This window comes from Papaver somniferum, chromosome 4 (genome assembly GCF_003573695.1).
Source record: "Papaver somniferum cultivar HN1 chromosome 4, ASM357369v1, whole genome shotgun sequence".
NCBI lineage: Eukaryota > Viridiplantae > Streptophyta > Magnoliopsida > Ranunculales > Papaveraceae > Papaver > Papaver somniferum.
In genome coordinates, this window is record NC_039361.1 from 138,281,807 (window position 1) to 138,303,456 (window position 21,650).

The following is a 21,650-nucleotide window of genomic DNA, read 5'->3' on the forward strand; positions in this document are numbered from 1 at the left end:
AGCAAGATAACAATAGTTTTTCTTAACCGGAACCAATTGAATAACACACATCAATTGTACCGAAATTTCGTAAGCCTAAACGATTGATACCACACAATAAAGCAAGATAACAATAGTTTTTCTTAACATGAACCAATTGAAACACACATCCACATACACATCATGGAATAAATATCAATTGAACCTAAATTTTGTTAAGCAAAACCAGCAAATATATATAATATGTAGCGCCCCCAAAGCTAGCAGCTGATTAATTCAAGAGATTAACTAAATAAAGAGGCACTAAGAATCTAAATCATTTACTTAAATATTCAATTAAGAAATCTGCTACAAAACTTAACCCAAAAACTAGCCACGTTCTAAAATGTACATATACAAGAACTCCTCTCAAGTGATACATATACACTAGTTCTGGTTTTCAAATAGAATATAAATATAAATTAAAAACAACAAAATTTATCTAACTATCATAATTAAATCCTCGAAGCTTTCTCGCCACATGAACATCTTGATCTGTCTCTGAAAACTGAAAGTGGGAATGGGTGAGCACATCATTCCTAAAAGTGGTACCCAATAGGAATAACAATTAACTTTTAAGTAAACATCTGCATGATTTGGAAAACAATATATGTTTTCCTAAATATTAAAAGACAACCAATTCACTGAATTAAACAATATATATATATATGGAACTAACTCCTTCTTTATTTCTATGGTGACATTTACACACCAGATTGATGACAATTACACACCAACCATTATTTCTGTGGTGACATTTACACATCAGATTGATGACAATTACACACCATTAAGGAAATTCTTATTTCCCATAACAATTCGGAAAAGATAAACCAAACATTACACTTCATTTACAAACAATGGAAAGATAAAAGAAATAACAGAACTTTCGTAATTCAAAGTTAAACAATGCACTCATTTCCAGACAATGGAAAGATTATCAGAACCAACATAACTATCAGAACTAAAATTAAACAATGCATGAAAAACATAACCAAATAATGCATGAGTTTGATAAACGTAAACTTTTGTAAAATAAAACAATAATGGTTACAAAAGAGTTAAAAGTATTCCCACCTCTTTTGATTACAAACCACGCCTACCTCGAGATCCACGATCCACTGGTTCATCCTTCGAATCGATCATTGTTAAAAAGATTAACTGTTAATCATACAAGAAGTCTAAGAATCTATCCACCACAATGGCTCACACAAGAATCATACAATTATATCTAATGGTTCAAAGCCCAAGTTCACTAAACAAGCCCATTAAGCTAAGGCCCAGTCCAATCGGATCTACTAACGGTCATTAACTGTCAATCTAACAGTCAACGGGTCTCTAAGAGTCAACGTCTAAGATCAGGTCAACAATCAAAGTTTAAAGTCCAACTCGGTCAAAGTCTAGTCAAAGATTTAAGTCAGGTTCTGGTCACTGAGTTAACTCAGTCAGTCACACTAAGTCAGCTACTCAAGACGAGTCAGCTAGACTGAGTGGATGACTAACGGGTCCAAACCATTCATTCATTGGATTCTTATTCTACCAGACTGATTAAACAAAAGAACAACAACTCAATCAAATATATTAAACAAACTTTACATTTCAAATACAACACTAAACTAAGCTTACCTGCAAATGCAGTAGCTGCAGTAACAAACTTCTCAACTCAAGCAAACCAGCAGAACACAACCACTACACTAACTCCTAGAGTTCTGCCTGAGCTCCTAAATCAGAATTCAATCCATACTACTCACTGCCAAACCTTGTTACTAGTTCAGCTCCATTCAACCCCATTACACTACATCTTCACAAACAACACCATTCTCTTGTTAAACACAATTTGAATCTGCCAACAGAACAACCAATCTATTATATTTACTTTACCTCCATCTCCAAACCCCGAGCTTAACAAGACATACATAACCTACAACTTCAGTTCTGTAATAACAACTACACAGTCAACACTAAGTTCAGTTCAACCTCACAACCAGTTTAACTCTAACTTCATCTGCAACTCAAAGTCAGACAACCCTGCCTTAACCTCATTTCAATTTCATTAAAAGTTTTTATCTTTGTAAACATTCTTATCATACAAACACATCGATTCCACTCAAACAACAATCATTCATAATCCACTAATTATTCCTCCTTTCCTCTTCCAGTTGGTTCACATCAAAACCAGTTTCAAATCTCAACTTCCCATTCATATCAACTCTTAATACCACTCTTACAAACCTACTATCAATCACATATACATGAGTAATGAAACTGAATGACTATACAGGAATCAACTCAAAGAAACAATTACCTCAGATAAATTCTGCTCCAGCACCAACCAGTTCAATACTCATAATAATTCCATCACCCTCTTATAATCATAATCAAACCCCAATTCTGTCTACATCTTCAGTCATGAGCTCTAATCGATCTCAGCTTCAAAATCAATATTTAACTCTTTATTCGAAACAAAACCATCTTCAATATCAGACTTCTAAACTCTTAATTTCATCTTCCCTGACTTTCCATACAAACCCTAATTCACTTAATTAGTCAAAACCCATCTCAAATGAATCCTCCATACTCTCAATATCAACTTCTGTCTCTTCTCTGAACAATTCCACGAAATCCTAAGAAGCCTGGTTTAATGATTCTCCACCAGGATAGCTTCTCATCGTCCATTCAACAACAACCCCTTCTATTTCTCGTCTATCACTATCCCCACAACTCATCTGACTCCAAACAGCTCAACATTAGATGAAACCCTAACTTTCCGATTCTCTCTAGATGTCATTTTTTCTTTTTCTCATAACAAATTAATATCAACATCACTAGCAATAGTCACTCCTTGATCCTTTCATAACTCTCACGATCTCGAATCTCTACATAGGATGAAACAGAGAATAAAAAGAAGAGCAGAGAAAAAACGAAGAACAAAGAGAATAAAGAAGAAGAATGAAAATGAAGAAGAATAAGAAAGAGAGTAATTTTATCCTCTCGGTTCGATGGGATCAGGACGACCGAACTGTACTGAGGCGCTCATACTTGGATAAGGGCTGCCAAGTCGGTTTGACTATAAAATGATTAATCTTCCCTTTATACTCATTCGGTGATATCTTCTCCGTCCGGTGTCCGAATGACATGTTCAAGTATTCATTCCGTATAACTTCTCGAGTTCTATCTGACGATACCAGTTTCGTATCTAGATCGTTGTTAGATTAATTTTTATTAATTAACGTTCGTGTTAAACTAATCGAGTTATTAACAGTTAGTACGTCTCTTGACTGGTCTAATAGCGTTGACGATCTTGAGGGTCCTTACATTCTCCCTACCTTATTTCATTTTTGTCCTCGAAAATCAAACCATTCTTCTGATCTTCAAAAACTACCACCTTATAAAATAATCCCCATCTCTTATCTAAGCGCAAACAATATAACACAAACCACAAACATATATGGATTTCTACAACTAAAATTTTTGGCTCTAGGTTCAACTATGTTGATTTTGAGTTTTGTCAAATACGGAAGTCTAAGTTTCTTACACTAATTTCTATCTTATAAAATACTTGTCTCTAATTACAAGGGAGATTCCTACGATTCTTTCTAATTGACTTTGTAATTATCGATATTCTAAATGATCTAAATCATAATAAACATCTATGATCGGTCACCTCTGAATGCAGTTGCCATGTCAAGGTTGGCCAGTCCCAACAATGCCTTCCTACGAACAGAGAGAACACAACCTTTACTATTCCCCGGTGCTGGATTAACTAAATATTTATTTATTAATATTAATTAGTATCTAAACTTGTATCGTAGATGGTGTAAGTCTGATAAATTTACTTCGTAATCATTTTAAGCAATTTAATCTTCAAAATTTATTTTCTTTTAATTCTAATATTACACTAAATATCTGAATGCCATTATTACTACTTCATGTATATTTGTTTCATTTTAAAGATTTACTGAATCATTTGTTAGATCAAAGATAATTTCGGTACATAATTATTAACAAGTTGAGTCTTTTTATTTTATACATTATATCCTCATCCTTTTATGTCTAATGCCTAATAAGTATTATATTAACCATCTTGTTTAATCGCAAAACATATATCTCTAATTTGTCATTACTTTAATTTACAAAACTTAACCATAGATAAGCGTTATTAATTTTCCATGACTATTACACTATAATTTACTATTTTTATCTTTATATATCTTTAATGAAATTTTAGTTAAATTCACTATAGAAGGTAGTAATCCCCCCTCCTGCAGGCAGAGCCGATAGCATATGCAAAACATTCCATCTCGAGAGCCCACTTCCGTCATTTTTGGCCATTAGATCGTTCCAAATCTCAACACGATACTAATGGATAAATGCTAACAAATACTTTATTAAAGTTATTATTACTATTGTTTTCATCTATAATTACTATTATAATATTTTTATAATTAGCATTGATGATTTCTAACTACTCTTACAAAAATTATTGAGTCCCAAAAGTATCATCAACACTAATGCAATTACAAATTGTTGATTCTACCTATAAGTCAAGGTATTCAATAAGTTCCTATGTGAATTTCAAGATTAATTTAATAACACCAATCTTATTATTTTTAGTATTGAATTATTTACGTGTTCATACTTTTTAGGCTAATTATTCTCTAATCTTTATTAGCTAAAGTTACTGGTGTACCCTACAATTTTTACTTCACTAAATACACAAAAATCAAATAAACAATCAATCAACCAAACAAATCTCTTAATTATTGATAGCTTTTAGTGATTAAGGTTTATCTCACAACCCACCCAGTGCTAAACTAATTTATTTCACTAACTGGCACTGGCTATTCCTATTGTTTCCCATATAAGATCTAATAATGAGCTCTGATACCAACACTGTAGCGCCCCCAAAGCTAGAAGCTGACTAATCCAAGAGAATAACTAAATAAAGAGGCACTAAGAATCTAAATCATTTACTTAAATATTCAATTAACAAATCTGCTATAAAACTTAACCCAAAAACTAGCCCCACTCTGAAATGAACATACACAAGAACTCCTCTCAAGTGATACATATACATTAGTTCTGGTTTGCAAATAGAATATAAATATAAATTAAAAACAACATAAGTTATCTAACTAACGTAATTAAATCCTCGAAGCTTTCATCGCCACATGCACATATTGATCTGTCTCTGAAATCTGAAAGTGGGAATGGGTGAACACATCATCCCTAAAAGGGGTGCCCAATATTAATAACAATTAACTTTTAAGTAAACATCGACATGATTTGGAAAACAATACATGTTTTCCTAAGTATTAAAAGACAACGATTTCGATGAATTAAACAACATATATATGGAACTAACTCCTTCTCTATTTCTGTGGTGACATATACACACCAGATTGATGACAATTACACACCAACCATTATTTTTGTGGTGACATTTACACACCAGATTGATGACAATTACACACCAATAAGGAAATTCTTTATATCCCATAACAATTCATAAAAGATAAACCAAACATTGCACTTCCTTTACAAACAATGGAAAGATTAAAATAAATAACAGAACTTTCGTAATTCAAAGTTAAACAATACACTCCTTTCAAGACAATGGAAAGATTATCAGAATCAACATAACTATCAGAACTAAAATTAAACAATGCATGAAAAACATAACCAAATAATGCATGAGTTTGATAAACGTAAACTTTTTTAAAAGAAAACAATAATGGTCACAAAAGAGTTAAAAGTATTCCCACCTCTTTTGATGACAAACCACGCCTACCTCGAGATCCACGATCCACTGGTTCATCCTTCGAATCGATCGTTGTTAAAAAGACTAACCGTTAATCATACAAGAAGTCTAAGAATCTAGCCACCAAAATGGCTCACACAAGAATCATACAATTATATCTAATGGTCTAAGCCCAAATTCACTAAACAAGCCCATTAAACTAAGGCCCGGTCCAATCGGATCTACTAACGGTCACTAACTGTCAATCTAACAGCCAACGTCTAAGGTCAGGTCAACAATCAAAGTTTAAAGTCCAACTCGGTCAAAGTCCAGTCAAAGATTTAAGTCAGGTTCTGGTCACTGAGTTAACTCAGTAAGTCACACTAAGTAAGCTACTCAAGACGAGTCAGCTAGACTGAGTGGATGACTAACGGGTCTAAACCATTGATTCGTTGGATTCTTATTCTACCGGACTGATTAAACAAAAGAACAACAACTCAATCAAATATATTAAACAAACTTCATATTTCAAATACAACACTAGACTAATCTTACTTGCAAATGCAGTAGTTGCAGTAACAAACTTCTCAACTCAAGCAAACCAGCTGAACACAACCACTACACTAATTCCTAGAGTTCTGCCTGAGCTCCTAATTCAGAATTCAATCCATACTACTCACTGCCAAACCTTGTTACTAGTTCAGCTCCATTCAACCCCATTACACTACATCTTCACAAACAACACCATTCTCTTTTTAAACACAATTTGAATCTGCCAACAGAACAACAACCAATCTATTACATTTACTTTACCTCCATCTCCAAACCCTGAGCTTAACAAGACATACATAACTTAAAACTTCATTTATGTAATAACAACTACACAGTCAACACTAAGTTCAGTTCAACCTCACAACCAGTTTAACTCTAACTCCATCTGCAACTCAAAGTCAGACAACCCTGCCTTAACCTCATTTCAATTTCATTAAAAGTTCTTATCTTTGTAAACATTTTTATCATACAAACACATCAATTCCACTCAAACAACAATCATTCATGATCCACTAATTATGCATCCTTTCCTCTTCCAGCTGGTTCACATCAAAACCAGTTTCAAATCTCAACTTCCCATTCATATCAACTCTTAATACCACTCTTACAAACCTACTATGAACCACAGATACATGAGTAATGAAACTGAATGACTATACAGAAATCAACTCAGAGAAACAATTACCTCAGATAAATTCTTCTCCATCACCAACCAGTTCAATACTCATAATAATTCCATCACCCTCTTATAATCATAATCAAACCCCAATTCTGTCTACATCTTCAGCCATGAGCTCTAATCGATCTCAGCTTTAAAATCAATTTTTAACTCTGTATTGGAAACAAACCCATCTTCAATATCAGACTTATAAACTCTTAATTTCATCTTCCCTGACTTTCCATGCAAACCCTAATTCACTTAATTAGTCAAAACCCATCTCAGATGAATCCTCCATACTCTCAATATCAACTTCTGTCTCTTCTCTGAACAATTACACGAACCCCTAAGAAGCCTGGTTTAATGATTCTCCATCAGGATAGCTTCTCTCCATCCATTCAACAACAACCCCTTCTATTTCTCGTCTATCACTAGCCCTAAAACTCATCTGACTCCAAACAGCTCAACATCAGATGAAACCCTAACTTTCCGATGCTCTCTATATGTCGTTTCTCCTTTTTCTCATAACAAATTAATCTCAACATCACTATCAACAGGCACTCCTTGATCCTTCCATAACTCTCACGATCTCGAATCTCTACCAGAGGATGGAACAGAGAAGAAAAAGAAGAGCAGAGAAGAAACGAAGAAGAAAGAGAATAAAGAAGAAGAATGAAAATGAAGAAGAATAAGAAAGAGAGTAAGTTTACCCTCTCGGTGGGATAAGGACGACCGAACTTTACTGAGGCACCCATACTTGGATAAGGGCTACCAAGTCAGTTTGACTATAAAATGATTAATCTTCCCTTTATATTCATCCGATGATATCTTCTCCGTCCGGTGTCCGAATGACACGTTAAAGTAGTCCATTCCGTATAACTTCTCGAGTTCTATCTGACGGTACTAGTTTCATATCTAGATCATTGTTAGATTAATTTCTATTAATTAACGTTCGTGTTAAACTAATCGAGTTATTAATGGCTAATACGTCTCTTGACTGGTCTAATAGCGTTGACGAGCTTGAGGGTACTTACATAATATAAACTCAGGCTTTTCTTAAACAGGAAAATAATTAACTAACAAGATTGTTCCCTCAAATTTCACATCCACTTCTCCAATATGATAGCATCTTCGTCCAGGGAGAATTGATATCCAAATATCACCACGTTGTCATCCTTATGCATAAACAAAATAATAACAACACACCTCAACCTTTACCAGAGAAAGGTTGAAAACCGGTTTTAACAATTTCAAGCAAAAGTTGAAAACCATCGAAACACATATACTTTTATGCTAAACCAAAACCGATTCAATATATTGTGACTTTTTCACATACTATTTCTATTGGAACCCCTCATGATCCTTTGATAAAGCCTACCTACTAGGGATAGAACTTAATCCCGCTAAATCAAAAAGTCACACAAACCATAAGGGTTCACAATATATTAGATTGAATATCAAGGTAGTAAAACCGAGATCAAATATCCCATAAACCATATGCAATACACCATAAATGTTCAACATGAAATCAAGTATTTCAATGACCTCAATCTTGTAGGAAATTGAATTACGAAAACAACTCAAAAAGAATGAGGTCATTCCGAGTTCGGACGAAGAAGTTATGTGCAAAACAGTTTTTACACTTCTTCGTAAGGGGACCTCTCACTAGGATCGGTTCCCTTAACATGAAATGGTACTAGGATCGGTTTGCTCACTATGACAGGGTAATAGGATCGGTCCCAAGAGTTACTTGTGACAGATCACAACATTAAACTGTTTTCGACATAACTTTTGCATACGATGTCCGAATTCAGTCATTTTTGGATCGTTTTGACCACAAAAGCAAGAGCTACACATATATGATAAGTAGATATCAACATCATAAACTCACAATTACCGTTTCTTTCAAAACCCAAATATAGATAGAGAAAGTATGAGTATAGAAGAAAAGAAATCTCCTAAAGATGTTAATTAGTCATATAGTAACCGAGAGATCATGTGCTCAGTTTTTCATGTGCTTCCTCACCTTTTAAAAATATTGATCACTAATGGTGAGCATGTACATTCTAACACAACTAGGTTGTATTTAGTTGATCCTTGTCTTGTTCGTCACGAGTGACTAAGACAGAATCATCATTCTTGACCTCTTGCTTGATTTGTTTTCTCTTGTTTTTCTTCTTTGACTTGTGATGTAGAGTGTTATTATCACAACCTTTACTAGTACAAGAGATTTCAAACATAATGTGTTTCTTTAGCCTTTCAAGAAGACTCTTGTAATTATTGTCTACAACAATTAACAGCTGAGAGTCATTCTTGTGACTAACTTTTGGTTCCTTCTTGGCTATGGAGGACTATGGGACCCATTTAGAGTTGGGTTTCGCAAGAGCAGCTTTCTCCTTCATACCATTAGGATCATTGTCCTTTTGAACATTTTGCGAATCACCATTTTTCCAATTTGGAACATCAGATCTTGTTTTTGCATTTAAAAAGTCATATCTCTTTCTATAATTGGGCCTTTTATGAAATGACCTTGTCGAGTGATATGCAAAATTTGAACTATCATTATAATAATTCTTCTGCCTAAACTTAGGACAATACCGATCTGAGTTCTTATGAGGAGAAAACTTAGCCAATTTGTTTGATACACTAGAAAGTGCATATTGCATCTTACGAACTTTGTATCCCCATTGCAATTGTCCTTTATTACCACAATAAAAACAATGCTTAGTATAAATTATAGAAGTATGAGTTTTAATGTTACCTCTTTGTGGACCCTCTTGCATTGGAGCATGACGAGTTTCTTCTTCTTCTTCTTCTGATCCTCGTTCAACGTTGTTGCTTTCTTGACATTAGCAAAAGTACTCTCTTTGATTGCTGCTGGTTGAATACTATTCTTAGGCTTGACAGACTTTTCTTCTATACAATAAATAAGAGCATCTTTGTCATCAGTAGAAGCCTCTGATTGAGAAGAATTTTTAGCTTTAACAAATTTTACATCTTTGCTAATATTTGAAGCATCTATTCCCTTATAGCCCAATCCTCGTGTATCACGATGATTTCTACTTGCTTCTAACATTGAGGTTAAATTATTTGAGCTAGAATTAAACTTTTTAAGGTCCAAATTTATTCTTCCAACATCTTGATTTTATCAAGACGACTAGCTAAATCAGCCTCAAGGCATTTTTCTCGGGAGAGATATTCACCTTCTTTCTCTTCAAAACTCTTTTTGTTGAGAGTTAATCCTTGCATCGGATTCATCAAGTTTTTCTTCAAGACCCTGTATTTGTTGAGAAGTATCTTCCCTAAAATTCTTGTGATCTTGATGCATCCTTTCAAATTCAATTTTCATTGCTTTAGAAACATCCTCATTTTCCTCAAATATTTTTTTGTACATAAGCAATTTTTGTGAGTATTCTTCTTCCAGCAAGTTATGCTTTTCATTGAGATTTTCAAATTTCAAAGTTAAATATCGTTCTCTTTCAAGTGTTGAAAGAAGTTCATTAGAACAACTAATAAATTTTTTTCTCAATTCCTTTAGTTCAGGTGTTTTTACACTTGATCTTTCATCAGAAATCTCCAGTATAGAACTCAAAGACATCTCGTTATCAAAAAGAGATTTTTCAGAGTCTGAATCACTGATTGCGAATACAGGGCTGAACTTAATCTCCTCTAGAGAACCTTCAGACTTATTCTCAGAAGAGCAAGTAGAACTTGATGAAGAAGCTCCTTTTAAGCATTTATTAAAATCAAAACTTTCAACGTCTTGCGATACGTTAACTGAGTCTTTCTTTAGTTTTCGCTCTCGCTTAACTGTATTTTGACTCATGTCTTATAGGTTGGATCGCATCAAACACAAATTGTTAGATATTTTCGTGTTTGCCTGCTCTGATACCAATTGAAAAGGAAAGGGTACCCAAATATACCTCAAGTTAAAACTTTTCTTACCTATAAGTCCTTTCTCCGAAAGTGATTGTCTATGGACTGAGTCGAGACAATACAACTAATCGGTTCACACTTCGCATGATCGTCTATGGATACGAGATCGAGACAATACAACAACAAAGTATGTTTACTTGATACAAAGGTTCAGACTTAACCAAACACAATAGGATTGCTTATCAAGTAAATATGAATTAAGGTTTGTGTAATTTACTTTAATTATAATAAAATAATTATAATACGGAAAATAAAAGTAAATGACATAGCAAGATTTTGTTGACGAGGAAAGCTGCAAATGCAGAAAAACCCCGGGACCTAGTCAAGAATTGAATACTCTCAGGATTAAGCCGCTACACAAAATTACACTAACTTCGTATAGTTGAGACCAAGTAACTAACCTTATAGTTCACCTAGTTCCGTCTGTATTCCCACGCCTCCAACTTATAAATAAGTCACGTACTTGGATCAATCCCTTTGGTTCGTATTCCAAACAGTAAAGTAACCAGAAATATGTTTGGTATCAACTCTATTCAACCAAGTGATATGAGTCGGACAAAGGCTCTTCTGTTTATCTCAACATAAACTCCTTCATCAGGTCTAGATCTATCTTATGTTAATTCACCCAAAGGTAATCGATTAAGATTAATCCAACAACACCTTTAATCCGAAGAACCGTGTTGATGCCGATCTACTCAATTAATCAATCCAATCTACCACAAGGATAAACCGATTATTAATTGGATCCTCTTTACCGAAACTACCAAAGATTGTATAAACCAAGTCAGATCTTCAATATCTTCTTTGTCTTATATCTTCTTAAATCTTCAATAAAAAACTGCACACAATCACTTGAATATCTCGTGATCAATCACGCACAGAATGGAGTCTGTTAACTATGGATTATCACAAGATCGTCTTTAGAACTAACAACAATCTAAAGATCCCTGTCGAAACTCTGAACTAGTTTGAGTGAATCTTATATCAGAAGAGAAGATTCTCAAGAATAAACAAACCAGGTGCAATCAGATTTCAACCACCGTTGGTCAATCAAATCAATCGAAAACAAAGATAAACCGCAATTATCTAATTTCCCACCAACGGGTCGCGCTAGAGCTTCTCAATCCCAAAAAAGACTTTAAACTGAGCGGCCGTAAGAGATTTTACCTAATTAGATTACTCTCCTCTCCGATAGGAGGATACACCAGTAACAAAGACAAAAGAGGAAGTCTATTGTTACGAAGGATTAGTTTGGTAGAAAGGCAAACTTCGTGTATTTATAGACAAGGAAGTTTGGACACCAAGGAATTTCCAAAACCGAAAATATTCTCAAGATATTCATTAAAGCACAAATTCGGTTTCCATAATTCTTGGAAATGCTCTGTCCAAAAATAACAATCGAAATCTCTCGGAAAATCTAATTAGTAAATGCACATTACTAATTCTGTAATTTCCCTACAAAATGAAATTAATAACCTTAATTAAAATATTCTTAACTTACTTATGTTTCGATCCTGGGATTCTCTTCCCTTAGCCGTTAAGGAATATCTTTGAACAATTATAGAAATAAACATTCCCAGCACGTGTTCAAAGTTTGTCGACATCTTTACTTTGTAAGTTCTCTTTCACGCTTACAACCTTGAAACCGATTTGCCACACTTCCAAAAAAGTTTAAAATTGGTTCATCTGACTTTCAAGAACTATGTGATTGATCAAACCAACATTCAATCACAGTCATGGGTTTAACGGTTCTACCAAAACAAGTTTCGGTTCTACCTCCATGTGAGTACTACGCATAGTCACACTAGCTTCCCAAAGATTCGGTTGACTAGGTACTAGGATCGGTTCCCCACATATATATGGTATCTAACTTATATGTGTTGCACATTTCAATAGGATCGGTTCCCCTTTCTGCTATAAACCTTGCTGCACCGCATACAAGGATCGGTTCCCCTTGATGTACTGCACCCCTTACTAGGATCGGTTCCCTTTCCCTTACTAGGATATGTTCCCTTTCCCTTACTAGGATCGGTTCCCTTTCCCTTACAAGGATCGGTTCCCTTTCCCTTACTAGGATCGGTTCCCTTTCCCAAGGTCAGACATAATCCGATCATACCACAGGTGATTACTTAAGATTGGTTTTACTAATAAAAGTTATACCAATACATACGTCAGGACTTTGTGAATAGTTCTACCAAGAACACAACAAGTTGTGAACGGTTATACTCTATCACACATATTGGTTGTTCATAAGATATGCAATGAATAACAAAACCAATAACTCCTAGCAATTTCCTTTTCTGTTCACAAACAAGTTTATGAACTTACTTGCTTAGAACACATGTAAACATTGTTACCTAGGATGAAATCCTCACCTCATACCCATACATACAATAGCATTCAAATGATTATGGCGATGTATTATCTACAAAGTTTAATGGTTAAGCAATAAACCTCATATTGTATTCCTTAATACTATGTCTATCTAGAGTTCATATATACTTCGCAGTTATGTTTTCAATATGCACGACTTGAAATATACGTTAGGGAATGAAACAGTTCAAGTTAAATATCACTAACCTCAATCGGAAGGATGATTGTTGTCGTTGTAGCTCCTTGATTCTTCACATCTTCAAGACTTCACAATACTTGTAATGTCTCATATCCTAATACTTTCAAGCCAATCTATACGAAGTTTAACTCTAGTACATAATCAAGCGAATCTTAACATGAGTTTTGATTCACTAAAATATGACAAGCAAACTTGACATACCAACGCTTGGTGAGTTCAACCGGGCAATGCTCTAACACTTTGTAAATTGAACATCACTTGATTAAACTGTCAATTCAAGGATGCTCTAAGCAGTCTAATATACCATGTACTTCTACCACAACTGAAGGAGTTCCAGTGCTAGAAGTAAAACCAGAATCCATTCCTATTGGAAAAGATGTGTTAGTTACCTCCTCTAATCAAGGTTTTTCCACATCACATGGAAGGAAGAAATATCCAAAAGAGGTTGTTAAGACTTCAGTATCTAATCACTCTAGGGATCAGAAAGTATGTCTCTTTTGTGATTCAAAAAGGCCTGTTAAGCTAAAGAGAAACTCTAGGTTGAATAACAATTCTATTGTTCGACTTCAACACACCTTAAACTTAATTCTCAAAGGTGTAACTGACATTCGTATGTCTAAACCAATTGGTTTTCGTACTTAACCTGTGTATGCTACCAGGAAAGTCAGTTCAATGAGTTCCTCAAATACTCTGAAGCAGAACATGCGTCTTAACAAAAATCGTCCAAGGAAAGATGAAGTCATTTCTTCTGATAAAAGAGGAGATAACATTATCTTTGATGTGAACAAAATTCCAGGAGAAATGAGCAAAAATGATGATATGAGAAATAACCTGAAGCAGATAATTGAAGGTTATAAAGAAATTTTCAACCTTCTCAAGTCAAAAATCTTCCGGTAAGAACTCAAATTATGTCTCGTATTTTGATGACAACAAGTTTTATGACAATTTTTCACGTCAAAAGAGATTCTTTCCGAGATTTGAAAGGAAAAAGAAACTCAACCATGAACTTTGTTCATTTAATGAGCTGAGATCTCATTCTTGTGCTAATTAATCACAAGGATTGAGAACTTACTCATAAAAATCCTATTGGGTAAGGTGTATTCATAATCAGGTATACTTCTGTAAAAATTGTTTTATGTTTAGTTGAGTTATTTTTTATCGTATATAGCTAAACTATTGTCTACAGACAACTTTGCTTAAGTATTTTCTGTGTCTAAAGAGGTTCTTCGTTTTGCCTTGGTAGGGCCTGGACTCTGAATCTTTTCACATAGTCATTGGGATGTTCACTGCTCCTATGAAACATTCTTCCAAGATCAGAGAGAGTAACTTGCTCTGACACAAAGAAGTACTTTCTGTAGAAGGCGTTAATCATTTCTCCCCAACTGTTGATAGTCTCTGGTGCAATGTTGTTGTACCAGGTGTATGCCCTGCCTTTCAAGGATTTTTAAAATTCTTTAAGGCGAACAACATGGTTATGTTCATGTTCACCTAAGGCTTCCAGGAACCGAGAAACATGTTCCCGAGCATAGCATGTTCCGTCATACAAAGTGAAGGTTGGAGAGGTATAACCTTTTGGAAGAGGAATCCTTTGCATGGCAGCAGGGTACAGAGGCTGGTGACGATGGAAATGTGATTCTTGTATTTTCCATGGTTCTCCAAGAAGCGTTCCAAATATTCTCGAGTAATAAAATTTGATGATTCCTTCGCTGATGGATCGTCTGCAGCTTTGCGAACTTCGCTATCATCCACTGTATGAATTGTAACTACTTCAGGATCAGCATATGAGGATGTTTTCTTTTTCCTTTTGCTTGAGTCTTCTCTAACATCTTGTCAGTGAGAGTCTTGAGATAATTGAATAGCTCCTTCTGTGTTGCATCCATGTCAGTTTGATTCTTTGCAAGAGTCTCATGTACTTTGATGAGATCAACCATGGTAGGTGGTGGATTTCCCCTGACTTCCTCAGGGTGTCGGCCGAACAGGAGATGACCTTCCATGTTAGGGTGAGGAGGAATAACATCACCACCGTCAGTATTAGAGAACGGAATGGTTTCTGGGATATCCTAATTGTTGTTGTTGCTAGTGCTAGCATCGTTTGTGTTGGAACCTGTAACTAATCCAGACCTAAGACCAGTCATCTTGTGAAATTGTGAGATTGCAACCGAGAGAATAATCTCCCACTGTGGTCGCCAATCTGTAGGTGGGGAAAAATGATTTTCTAGTTTTTACGGAATTGAGGAGATGACGGTGTGGAGACTCCTTGAACCAAGCAAATGCTCAACCTCACACGGATGCACTGCAAGAAGGGAGTGCTTTAAGTTCGAGAGATCAATCTGTAGGACTCCGTCCTAAACCAAGACAATAGCCATTCCAGAGTCAATTCGGTCACAAGAGAGGATGAGATGATCTGTAGGAAGGAAGCTGAGAAATGTGTGAGATTAATGGTGATCGAGATTGTAGGTGTGTTGTGTATTCTACATAAGAAGGTTCTGAATGATTGAATTTACTCAGTTGAGAGTGATTGCTCAGACGATGCGTTCGTATAGACGAAAGATTGTCTGTATGAACTTGTCGAGAAATTCTTGTATAGACGAATGTTGTCCCTTTCAATCATGATTCAGAGGCCTTTTATATTTCTGAATTGAAAACACCATGATTCCATGAAGTGTGACAGTTGCTGAAGTCAAAGAGTGGAAACCAGTTGCTCTTCGTGCGGAGACTTGGTTAATTTCCCATCCACTACTTTGCTAACTCCTCCAACTGATTGCACGACTTGCTCACATTCTCATCGTGCGTATGAACACACGTGCCGCAGACCGCCAGACCAAAACCCCAGTTAATATCCCCCCATGTGACACGATTGACATCTCGTGGTTGTGGAGTCAGTTGATGACTTCATGGGACAATGAGTCCTTGTATTGCTGAGTTGAACATGATTTACAAATGTTCTGAGACTCATGAGTTGAACATGTCTGTTGAGACAAGTATCATTTGTCGAATATATGTTGATAACTTAAGTCGAGCAAACTGTGCTGGATTGTTGAATATTGATAGTTGAACCAATATTCCTTAGTCTGAGCAAATATTGCTCATCTGAGAAAATATTGCTCATCTGATGAATTGTTGGTGGCAGAACCAAATAAAATAATAGTTTAAAATACTGGCGGCTAGGCCGAGCATAATAATAATAAAGGTGTTGATCACGGGATCAACATAAAATTATTAGTGTTTGAATCTGCTCAGAATTATGTTGTTGCAGAGCTCTGGATTCGAAACTCTAATTTTGATCAATTGATGATTTATTGGAAATCAATCACAGAGTGAAGGAGGGACCGGCTACATGGGATGACGAGTCGACCATGTAACGCCCAGATGCTCGGATGAGCAAAATATCAAAGTCTCTTGAAGACCCATTGGTGAAAAGATGATTAAATGCTGGTTTAATCATTTATTAAAATAATGCTCGTGTGAGCGTTAAGTGATGAAACCCAATCATGAAGGGATGAGGGACCTACCAAGAGGGTATGAGACCGTCCCTTGGTGGTCGTGGGACCAGTTGATGGTCATTTGAGCAAACCCCAAGTTGTTTGAAAAGAGTTTGGACCTAATATGAGCAATTGAGCAAATTAGGTCAAAATTATTGAAACATGCGGTACCGGCTATTTGAAAGCCTTAGGGACAGCCTTGATCGGTCAAGGGGAAACTCCCGTGTCACCATAATGTCCGTGTCTCAGTTCTGAGAGTTTCGATATTTTCCGGTGTGCGTTTGAGCAACATTTTGAGAAAATATGAAGGATCCAGGGTTTTGCTGAAACTAGGAAAAAATCATGAGATGTTGAAAAATAATTAATAAAATATGAAATCGCAAGGTATGGGACCGGCCATGCCTAGGGCATGGCCGGCCAGCTAGCAAGCTCGGTCCCGCAACACTTTTCCCAATTTTATGTAATTTTACGTATTTTCCCTGATGTGAGGGAAATATCATGAAACTGAAGAATTTCATGAGATTAAGGAAATTCCATGAGATTAGGGAAATAAGAATAATAATAAAATAGGGAATGATGAAGTGTGAGATCGTCTATGGCCAGGACATGGCCGACCGGCCAATGGGCACGGTCCCAAGGCACTCTTCCCAATTTTATGTAATTTTTCATGATTTTAGGGAAATATCATAAAATCAAAAGGTTTGTTGAAACCAGGGAATTTGATTGAAATCAGGGAGTTTCCATAAGATGAGGAAACATAAAAATAATAATAATAAAGCAAGGGGCGTGTGGGACCGGCTAGGGCATGACCGGACGGCTAGAGCCCGGTCCCACGAGTTTTCCTAATTTTATATTATTTTTCATGGGTTTAGGGAAATATCATGAAATCAAGGAATTTTCATGGGATGAGGGAAATAATAAAAATAATAAGGAACCATGAGGTGTGGGACCGGCCACGGCTAGGGCATGGCTGGCCGGCTAGTAAGCTTGGTCCCACGACACCTTTCCTAATTTTTATTATTTCTTTGATGCGAGGAAACACCATGATACTGGGGAGTTTCTTGAGACGAAGGAGATTTGCTCAAATGAAGGGATTTTCATGAGATCAGGGAAAAATAATAAAATATGATAAAATATAAAATTGGGCGTGGGAATGGCCACGGCGTGACTGGTCGACCGGTGAGCCCAGTCCCCTAGCGCCTTTGCCAATATTTTATTATTATTATTTTTCTTCCTATTTTGCATAGGTTTATCGTTCCTTCGTATTTTGAAATGCTCGTTTGCGCATTCAGGTACTCGTCTGTGCATTATTGCTTAGTACACTTGCACCATTTTAATCAAGGCTTATTCGATAGCTGCTCAAATGCCTGTACATTGAATATTTATCACTAACCCGTGGAATTATGCTGGAAAGAACCACAAATTGAAGTGATGAAATATTACGAAGAATCGTAGAATATTGTTGAATATTCAGTTAACGATTATAGATAATTAACTGATCGCTCTATACTAGAAGGCAAGTTGTCTAGGAGCCGTCCAATCATTTGATTCCATATAAAAGTGATTACTGATATTGCTTAGTATTTATGAGATGTGTCGTTGCCTCAGCTGAGAGACTACACGTCTACATATACTCTGAGAGACGGCCTTCTCAGTCAGACATTTCATGGCATGAGTGATGAGTGCCAAATATTGTATATATTTATCCCTTTTTGTTGGCATTTAACTCATCTTTTGTGCACTAACGCTCCATTTTATCCCATATTCTGTGTTTTCGTTGTTTTCAAGAATAAATACTTTTATTAATTAATTTTGCATTTTTAGGTACCAAATAAAGCCTAGTTAACTCACGGAGCAAAAAGAGCAAAGAAACGGCAAAGGCTCCCCGCAGAAAGGCATCGAAGAATGATGTTCGCAAGAGCCGGATCAACTAGAGGTGGGCTTGAAGAGGAAGAAATTACTCTTAAGAGAAGAAGTGGGCTAAGAAAAATTAAGGCCCAAGCTCAAATTCTAAACCTAAGTCCAAGACCAAGCCCAAAAGCCCGCCTCAGCTCTCATCCGTCCGATCTGATCCATCATCTACGCATCCTACGGTTTCGTATTCGTTGGACATCAAACTTGCTGCTCTCGACACATACTACAGCACCTAACTCCATCTGGATCCATCAGTTTTGTTGTGCTACACAATCCAACGGTCAGTCAGAGCACGTTCTATCGTAGTCGTTCGATTCAGCCCAGTCGTGACGAACCATCATCATCCACTCGCTGCGCATCAACTTCAGATGATTCCGCTCAACACCGTATCATCAAATATCCCATCACCTACACCAGTCGAGCCAAACATTCGTTTTCACCCAAAAACCCTTCTTCCCCCGACAGTTGCAGACCCCTGCAATTTCTCCTTCTCGAACTCCTGTACCACTTCACCATCTCGAGCCTCTCCAACCACACAACCCCTCTACCCTTCCCCCATAAACATCACTCATCACTCTACTTCTCTCACCTCTATCTCATTCACCCTATGAGATAAATCTAAGAGAACTAGGGTTTGAGTACGAGTAGCAGATGGCTTTCATACACGATGGAGACGAGTGGCAGAGCAATTGGGAGCATGGGTTGTCGACAAAAGGCAGAGGGGACAACGAAATCAGTGAGTAATTTTGGGAATTTGAGAAAACCCTAATTTCAATTTAGGGTTTCGAAAAATTAGGATTTTTGTAAACTATAAAAGGGAAGTGTTAGGGATGTAAAAACTGTTCTTGGGCTAGCCAAGTTTCCCCCTAATTGGGTTAGGTTTGATTTTAATTTCACTTTCAATTTTAACCATTTGCATATTTTTCTCCTTGTTCACTGTTAGTGTTAATGTCTGGATGTTTCATAGTTTGATGTTTAGTTAGCTCAATATTGTTAGTTTGATTTTAATTTCAATCTTTAATGTGTTAATGCTCCTGTTAGTTATAGTTAATGTGCATGTTCTGCTACTATCTTTCAATGTGTTCTGTGTATATTCTCTGTTAATGTGCATATTCTGTTTGTCTTGTAAATGTTCTCATGTTGTTCATGTCATTCTTAGATGTGTGAAATGTTCTAGGATAGAATTGAATCAAGGTAAACCACATTTTACTCTCACAGTGCATATCATGTATGCTTTGTAGTTAGGATAAAACTATGTGATATTACCACAACTCATACCTAGTTGATATTGTCAAATTCTCTGACTAATTGTGCTTTAGTCAGACATTTAGTGCTTAGGATTGACACTTTAGTTGTGATTCAACTGTCCATTGGTGAAACACCCTAGGTAAAAGGCAGGCTTGAACCTTTACCTTTACCTGCTTTAGGGAAGAATTGGCATGATCAGCTGAGTTCATCCTCTTGTCCTCACTGTTTTGTTCTTATTTTGTTCTTTTTCATATTTAGACTCATTCCATTGTTTATTGTTTTCTTTCTTTCATTTGCTATTTTCATCACCACCCTGCCCTTGGCCTTAGGCCTTGGTTCAATTTGATTTGTCCCTTATTTTTGCCTCTGCCAAGCTGCTGCCACTTCTTCTCCTGCTGCAGCTCCATTCTGCTGCACCATTCCTTCTTTGCCTGCTGCTCTGCCAAAGTGCTGCTGCTGCCCCTTCTTCTCCTGCAGCCAAGCCAACTCTTCTGTTGCTGCTGCCTTTCTGCAGTTGCTGCTGCCAAACTGCTGCAGCTCTTGCTCCTGCTGCTGCTGCTGCTCCAAAGTCCATAGTCAACAGTTACAGCCCAAAGCTCACTTCATTCTTGAGCCCAAGTTAAACTCAGTGAAGCCCAAAGGCCCAGATTCTCAACTGTAAGACCAAAAAACCAAGGTCTAGTTCACTAAGGCCCAGTTAAGGCAAAAGCCTAGTTCACTACTAAGCCCAACTTGCAAGTGAACTGTTAAGCCCAACTCCTAGTTGAACTGTTGAGCCCAAAGCTCAGACCAGTTTCTAGAACCAAGCCCATTTGCACTTTAAAGATAAACTGAGCCCAAGCTCAGTTCCTTTTATTGAGAACAAACCCAATAGTACATTAAGCCCAACACTTCCAAAGGGCTTCTAAGCCCAAAGCAAATCTAGGAACCCAATTAGCTAAAACACTTCCGAAACACACCCGATCTCTGTGGATCGACCCGTACTTGCACGAGCTACAACTGACGACCGTGCACTTGCGGTATTACTGTAGGCCCGTTTCATCGCATCATTTTTATACCCTTTCCGGCCCCAAGTTTTTGGCGCCGCTGCCGGGGATTGGTGCTGTGTTTTATCTGTGTTTTTCTTAGCTATTTTGTATTTCATTTCATAGCATTTGCATCTGCATCTGCTTCATTTCATTTGCTGTTGGACCTGCTGATTCTGAACCTGTTTTTCCTCTGCTGGGACGCCACCAAGGAAAAGAACCAAAACCCAACTGGGTTTTTGCAACAATATCAGAGCAGCTGGGCTGTGCTAAAAGGTAAGCCTAAACCCATTCATTGAGAGAACCCAACCTGTGGGCTTCCAATTTTTTATTGTGGGCTTGTAATAATTAACCCAATTTTTTGGGCTTTTTATTTTTCTATTTTGGGTTTGTAATAATATTTTTGGGCTTGTTGTTTAATTTGTGGGCTTGTATTTATTTTGTGTGGGCTTGTTTAAATTTTTCCATTGGACTTGTATTTTGGACTCTGGGTTTAAACCCAGCT

The 21,650-nt window shown here is 36.5% G+C and overlaps 1 long non-coding RNA gene across 1 annotated transcript; it reads right to left on the bottom strand.

Annotated features, from left to right (window-relative positions):
- Nucleotides 1–284: 284 nt before the first annotated feature.
- LOC113362799 lies at nucleotides 285–2,973 on the bottom strand. The gene is made up of 3 exons (XR_003365855.1): nucleotides 1,645–2,973; nucleotides 1,096–1,179; nucleotides 285–526 (listed from the first exon to the last, which is right to left on the bottom strand). It is a non-coding gene; the product is annotated as an uncharacterized LOC113362799 (long non-coding RNA).
- Between the last annotated feature and the right edge of the window lie 18,677 nt (nucleotides 2,974–21,650).